The 7,322-nt window shown below is 39.2% G+C and overlaps 2 pseudogenes; both read right to left on the bottom strand.

Moving 5' to 3' along the window:
• Positions 1-1,466: 1,466 nt before the first annotated feature.
• LOC134936923 (5S ribosomal RNA) lies at positions 1,467-1,585 on the bottom strand (annotated as a pseudogene).
• A 5,265-nt stretch (positions 1,586-6,850) lies between these two features.
• Positions 6,851-6,969, bottom strand: LOC134936922 (5S ribosomal RNA; annotated as a pseudogene).
• Between the last annotated feature and the right edge of the window lie 353 nt (positions 6,970-7,322).

Here is a 7,322-nt window from a genome sequence, read left to right as displayed (position 1 = left end):
GAGATTTAATAATGGGAATACAAAGCACTAAAAAAAGGGGGGGGTAACATGCAATACAATATAATAAAAATGTAGCTGGGTTGGTATAAAAAGAAGTAAAAGGGGAGGAGGTTTAGACTAAAAAATACAGCAAGAGTAAATGTATCAAAAATTCATAAAAGTACATAATAACATTAAAAAAATCTTTAAAAAAGCAAAAATGCATAGGATAAAATGCAGGAAAAGGTGAGGAGAAGTAGCTTATCTTAGCAGGGTTTAAGATGAGATCAGAATGTCACCCAACGCGTTTCGTCCCTCATGGACTTCATCAAAGGGTACTGTAATGCTAGAGACAGAACCTATTTATGCCTTGAGACTAGGGAAGTGATGCTGACATCACTTCCTGTTGAGTTAATTGAAAACAACATGTCTATGATAAAAATGCAAATCTGTGCGGGTAAGTTTGAAGAGGATAAGGTGGGGACCATAGCTAATGTATTTTCTAATTAAAACGAGACCTGATTATGGTTTAAAACATCAATAACATGTGTATGAGTCCACTTCCGGTCCGGAGGCTGTTGCTGACAACATCCGCCCCAAAGTCCGCCTCACTTCCGCCCCACGTCCGGCGGCCTTGAAATGCTTCTGCGCATGCGCCTGGTGGGCACAGACGTGATGAACACAATTATTGCATTTTCTTCTTGCTTTGAGCGGCGGCCATCTTTTCGGTTGGTTATATGAAATACGTCACAGTGCTTCTTACTTGGAGCGGCGGCCATCTTTTTGGTTAGTTATATGAAATACGTCACAGTGCTTCCGAGAAATTGACTTCAAAAGACGTGAATGCGTCTATAAAGGCGTTGTGGCTCCCCATCGGGTACATGGAGGGAAAAGAGATGCTTAATTCAGATAACAATAAAAACGGAGGACAATAAAAATAAATTGTATATATGGGGAGAAATAGCTAAAACCTATTTATAAGGAATATAGATGCGAACGAGCAGATGCATATATGAGAGAGGATGAATGAAATATTACACATGTAGACATTTGTATAGGGACAGGAGCAGCTGAAAAATGAAAAAAATAAAAATAAAAATAATAAAATAATAAAAAATAAAATAGAAAAAATTGAAAAAAATGTGAAAAAAATGAAAAAAATGTAAATACAAGTATGTAAAAATAAAAATAAAAATAAACATGAAAATAAAAATAAAGATGAAAAATGTATATAAATATAATGCTCAAGTGAAATATACGATAGGAAATTAGGATATGAGTGAATGGAAGGCAAGGGGAGGGATATGGGACTGGCAACTGTAGTAAGTCCTTAGGGAACCAGGTAGAATGCTGGTGTGGATGAAGGGGTAATGACGTTATAGCTACCGACAGTGAAAATAGGTCAATAAGTACTAAGGAACAAATAAAATCATATATGTATGTAGTCCACTGAGAGTTTGTCAGAAGTTTCCCCTGTTTTGCCTATATGATTACAACACCCGGTATCCCAAGGAGGTCTCCCATCCTTGTACTGACCGGGCCCATCCTTGCTTAGCTTCCAAGATCGGACGGTGTTGGGCGTCCCCAAGGAGGTATGGTTGTAATATTTATGGCTAGGTTGGAAACATAGTCCTCTCAGTTCATATGATGTTAATATTTGTCCAGTATTCATAGGAATATGGAGGGGTGACTCAAAGGAACTGGCAAGGTGGGAGATGTGAGGGCTCGAAGTAAAGGTTGTAAAATTGACTCATGATGGTGAGTAATAAGTAAAGTGGTGCCTATCTCTCCACTGATAATCTCTGGTGAGCTCATAGACATGTGAAAGACATTGCGAGTTATTAACATTAGATCAGATGTGCCCCACCAAAGTGGTGATAATCAAGCGGAGTGAGAGTATAGAAGAGCGTGAGGGTGGGAGAAGCTTATATTACAAAAAAGGTGCTATCTCGTACCCTTCGTTAAAACCTTCCGGATGTAGAGTGTTGAGTTCGTATATCCAATACATCTCTCTCCTAGAAAGGAGATTGGAAAGGTCTCCACCTCTGGCTCCCAGTGCTACTAGTTCAATGCCTTTGTATGTTAATGTCTCTGGATCCGAGTTGTGGAAAAGGTGGAAATGTTTGGAAACCGCATGGGTGAGGACTTTGTTCTTGATATTCCTAACATGTTCCTGGATACGTATTTTAAGGGGTCTTTTAGTTTTCCCTATATACTTCAGTTTACATGGACACTCCAGAAGGTATATTACTGACATGGTATTGCAATTAATGAATTGTTTAATCTGATAGTCTTTTTGGGTTTGGGTATTTTGGAAGGACTTTCTGTTTGGATGGAGGTATCTACATATGTTGCATCTCCCACATTTGAAGCTTCCTTTGCATTTCGGCATTATGCTTTTGGCTTGTGGATTCTTCAACATGCTAGGAGCTAATGTGTCTTTAAGACTCCGAGACTTGCGGAAGACCATTTGTGGCTCTTTGATGAGGTAATTCTTCAGTATGGGGTCCATGAGGAGTACATTCCAATGTTTCTTGAGGACCTTCTTAATGAGATTCTCGTGTCTGCTGTATGTTGTGACGAATTTCACTGTGTCTTCCTTGGTGTTTTTGGATTTGTACTTGAGAAGATCAGTTCTTTTTGCAGCTTTAGCCTTGATGGTGGCTTCTTCCAAGAGTCGGATCGGGTACCCCTTGTCTTTGAATCTTCCTTTATACACTTCAAGTTGTTGATCCCTGTCCTCGGTCTTCTTGCAGTTGCGTGTTATTCTTGTGAATTGGGATAAGGGGGTATTGTCTTTCCATTGTTTGCGGTGATTACTCTTGTAGTGAACGTAGCTGTTCATGTCTACCTTCTTTATGAAGTTACTTGTGATGATTTCCTCTCCTGAGTGTGTTAAAATTAGATCCAGGAATTCAATACGTTCTGTATCTACATTGGCAGTGAACTTGAGGTTCATGGTATTAGTTGAAATATACGTTAAAAATTCATTAAAACATAACTGGTCACCTTCCCATATTAAAATGATATCATCTATGTAGCGTTTGTAAAAAATGATGTTTCGTTGGTATGGGTGATTGTTAAAAATGAATTCCTTTTCCCAATGCCCCATGAACAAATTTGCAAAGCTGGGTGCAAAGATCGTGCCCATGGCGGTTCCGCATATTTGAAGATAAAACACATCTAAAAAGGTAAAATAATTGTGTTTGAGTATAAAATTCATGAGCTCGCATAAAAACAGTCTATGGTCTTCTGTAATTTCAGGATCCGAAGAAAGAACATTGTTACATGCCTCAATACCCTTATCATGCTCTATACAGGTGTACAGGGATTGCACGTCTATTGTGGCCCACCTGTATGTGTCCTTCCATTGTAATGTTTCCAAAAGGTTCAAGACAGATGTAGTATCTTTCAGGAAGGCCGGTAATTCCATTACATACTTCCTCAGGAATATGTCCACGTACTCCGACAAGTGTGATGTCAAAGAGTCAATACCAGCCACAATTGGTCTACCAGGAGGTTTGTCCATAGACTTGTGTATTTTCGGGAGAAAATAAAATATGGGGGTAGTGGGGTTGGAATTAAGGAGATACTGGTATTCATCCTTCGTAAGTATCTCCTTTCTGAAGGCTTTTAGAAGCATTTCCCTCAGATCTTCCACAAACTGTTCTTTCGGATCACAGGACAGTGGCACATAAGATGTCTGATCCCCTAATAGTCTGAGTGCTTCAGTGACGTATGCTTCTCTGTCCATAATGACCAACCCCCCCCCTTTGTCAGCAGATTTTATAACTACGTTGTGATTTTCTTGTAACTTTTTAATTGCTTCCGTCTCCCTGTTGGAGAGATTCTTCTCCTTTATAGATGGAATGTTAGCATCACACAGATCCTTCTTAACCAACTCATAAAATAGACCCACATGGTGACCTTTTGATTCCAACGGGTAGAATTTAGATGTGGGTTTCAAGCCTGATTTCGATTGTTCATAGTTTTGTATCACCGCATCTTCTTTTTTCAGAAAGTGTCGTTTAAGGGTAATTTTCCTTATGAATTTATTAAGATCGATAAAAACCTCGAATTTATTCATACCCTTTGTAGGTGCGAATGAAAGGCCTTTATTAAGCAGTGTGGTCTCATGATTTGTCAAATTATGGCTGGACAAATTGAAGATGCCCTTGGGTGAGGGTTGTTCTAGACTAGATTTCGTCTTTTGTACAGTCTTGACCCTCCTACCTCCCCGACATCCTCTTCGTCTTCCAGTCTTCTTTTGCGTGGTGACGTATTCTTCGTTCTTGCCGGTGTTTTGGTATCTCGGTGGTGGTGGTTCGTACCTTTCGATAAAAAAGACTCCTCAGTGTTGGAATCGAGTCTCCGTAGTGTTGTGAATTTGTTACTAGTTTCAAAATGATGAGATTCCTGAGTCTCCTTGTTTTTGTTCCTAGGACCATTGGGTTTCCTGGGAACCGTTTTCCAATATTCCCTTCTGCCTTGGGGAGCCATGTGGCCTCCTCCAGAAAAACGGCTCCAATTCTTAATCATGTTATTTTCATAGTCGTGTCTGTCTCTAGCGAATTTCTTTTCTTTGTTTCTAATGACCTCATCTTCAATGCGATCGAGTTTTTTATTCAACACCTTTTCGTTAATCCTGAAGTCCTCCTTGTCTTTATGTACTTCCATTTTATTCTCAGCCTCTTTAATGTCAGCTTCTAGGTCTGAGATAATGCGTTTCTTCTCCGTGATCAATAGTTTCATGAGCGATATAGAACAATTATGTAGAGTCTTGTCCCATTCTTGTACGAATTCTTGGTTATCCTTCCCAAAGGTGGGCTGTTTTGTGATCCTGAGCCCCCTAGGGACTCTATTGACACTAACATAATGTTCCAACCCCCTAATGTCCCACCATGCTTTAACCTCCTTGGTCAGTAGTCTCTCAATGTTCCAGAACATACTATCCAAGTCATTAGAGGTGGGTACAGTTTCGGGGATAAGAGTCTCATTGAAGATCTTTTGGCAGAGGTTACTCCTTTTATTAGTGCGTTCATTTATTCCAAACATACTGTGTTCAATACTGGTTCACTCCAGGCAGCTGGAAGCAATAATACCAAAGAGAAAGATGTGTGCAAAAGAAGCTGGCAGCGCCACAAATACAGTATCTAAGTTTATAGACAACAGTATAGGAATAATAAATAAGCTCTGTGATAAATAACAGAACAACACCTGTTGGACACTCCCTTATGCAATTTAGGGCGTCAGCTCAGGTACCTCAAAGAAATTGTAAGCACTGGTATATATGCCTACTAGTTCCTAAAATGGTGGAGGGGGGGGGGGATGAGGTAATTCAAGCGACCAAGGTGTCTAATCAATAATTGAGAAAAACAGGTACTATATAAAAAAAGTGAGATTTAATAATGGGAATACAAAGCACTAAAAAAAGGGGGGGTAACATGCAATACAATATAATAAAAATGTAGCTGGGTTGGTATAAAAAGAAGTAAAAGGGGAGGAGGTTTAGACTAAAAAATACAGCAAGAGTAAATGTATCAAAAATTCATAAAAGTACATAATAACATTAAAAAAATCTTTAAAAAAGCAAAAATGCATAGGATAAAATGCAGGAAAAGGTGAGGAGAAGTAGCTTATCTTAGCAGGGTTTAAGATGAGATCAGAATGTCACCCAACGCGTTTCGTCCCTCATGGACTTCATCAAAGGGTACTGTAATGCTAGAGACAGAACCTATTTATGCCTTGAGACTAGGGAAGTGATGCTGACATCACTTCCTGTTGAGTTAATTGAAAACAACATGTCTATGATAAAAATGCAAATCTGTGCGGGTAAGTTTGAAGAGGATAAGGTGGGGACCATAGCTAATGTATTTTCTAATTAAAACGAGACCTGATTATGGTTTAAAACATCAATAACATGTGTATGAGTCCACTTCCGGTCCGGAGGCTGTTGCTGACAACATCCGCCCCAAAGTCCGCCTCACTTCCGCCCCACGTCCGGCGGCCTTGAAATGCTTCTGCGCATGCGCCTGGTGGGCACAGACGTGATGAACACAATTATTGCATTTTCTTCTTGCTTTGAGCGGCGGCCATCTTTTCGGTTGGTTATATGAAATACGTCACAGTGCTTCTTACTTGGAGCGGCGGCCATCTTTTTGTTTAGTTATATGAAATACGTCACATTGCTTCCGAGAAATTGACTTCAAAAGACGTGAATGCGTCTATAAAGGCGTTGTGGCTCCCCATCAGGTACATGGAGGGAAAAGAGATGCTTAATTCAGATAACAATAAAAACGGAGGACAATAAAAATAAATTGTATATATGGGGAGAAATAGCTAAAACCTATTTATAAGGAATATAGATGCGAACGAGCAGATGCATATATGAGAGAGGATGAATGAAATATTACACATGTAGACATTTGTATAGGGACAGGAGCAGCTGAAAAATGAAAAAAATAAAAATAAAAATAAAAAAATAATAAAAAATAAAATAGAAAAAATTGAAAAAAATGAAAAAAATGTGAAAAAAATGAAAAAAATGTAAATACAAGTATGTAAAAATAAAAATAAAAATAAACATGAAAATAAAAATAAAGATGAAAAATGTATATAAATATAATGCTCAAGTGAAATATACGATAGGAAATTAGGATATGAGTGAATGGAAGGCAAGGGGAGGGATATGGGACTGGCAACTGTAGTAAGTCCTTAGGGAACCAGGTAGAATGCTGGTGTGGATGAAGGGGTAATGACGTTATAGCTACCGACAGTGAAAATAGGTCAATAAGTACTAAGGAACAAATAAAATCATATATGTATGTAGTCCACTGAGAGTTTGTCAGAAGTTTCCCCTGTTTTGCCTATATGATTACAACACCCGGTATCCCAAGGAGGTCTCCCATCCTTGTACTGACCGGGCCCATCCTTGCTTAGCTTCCAAGATCGGACGGTGTTGGGCGTCCCCAAGGAGGTATGGTTGTAATATTTATGGCTAGGTTGGAAACATAGTCCTCTCAGTTCATATGATGTTAATATTTGTCCAGTATTCATAGGAATATGGAGGGGTGACTCAAAGGAACTGGCAAGGTGGGAGATGTGAGGGCTCGAAGTAAAGGTTGTAAAATTGACTCATGATGGTGAGTAATAAGTAAAGTGGTGCCTATCTCTCCACTGATAATCTCTGGTGAGCTCATAGACATGTGAAAGACATTGCGAGTTATTAACATTAGATCAGATGTGCCCCACCAAAGTGGTGATAATCAAGCGGAGTGAGAGTATAGAAGAGCGTGAGGGTGGGAGAAGCTTATATTACAAAAAAGGTGCTATCTCGTACCCTT

Source organism: Pseudophryne corroboree, chromosome 6, assembly GCF_028390025.1.
Source record: "Pseudophryne corroboree isolate aPseCor3 chromosome 6, aPseCor3.hap2, whole genome shotgun sequence".
In the NCBI taxonomy this organism is placed as follows: Eukaryota; Metazoa; Chordata; class Amphibia; order Anura; family Myobatrachidae; genus Pseudophryne; species Pseudophryne corroboree.
Note: the sequence above shows the minus strand (reverse complement) of the source record. Positions and strands in the feature narration are given on the sequence as shown.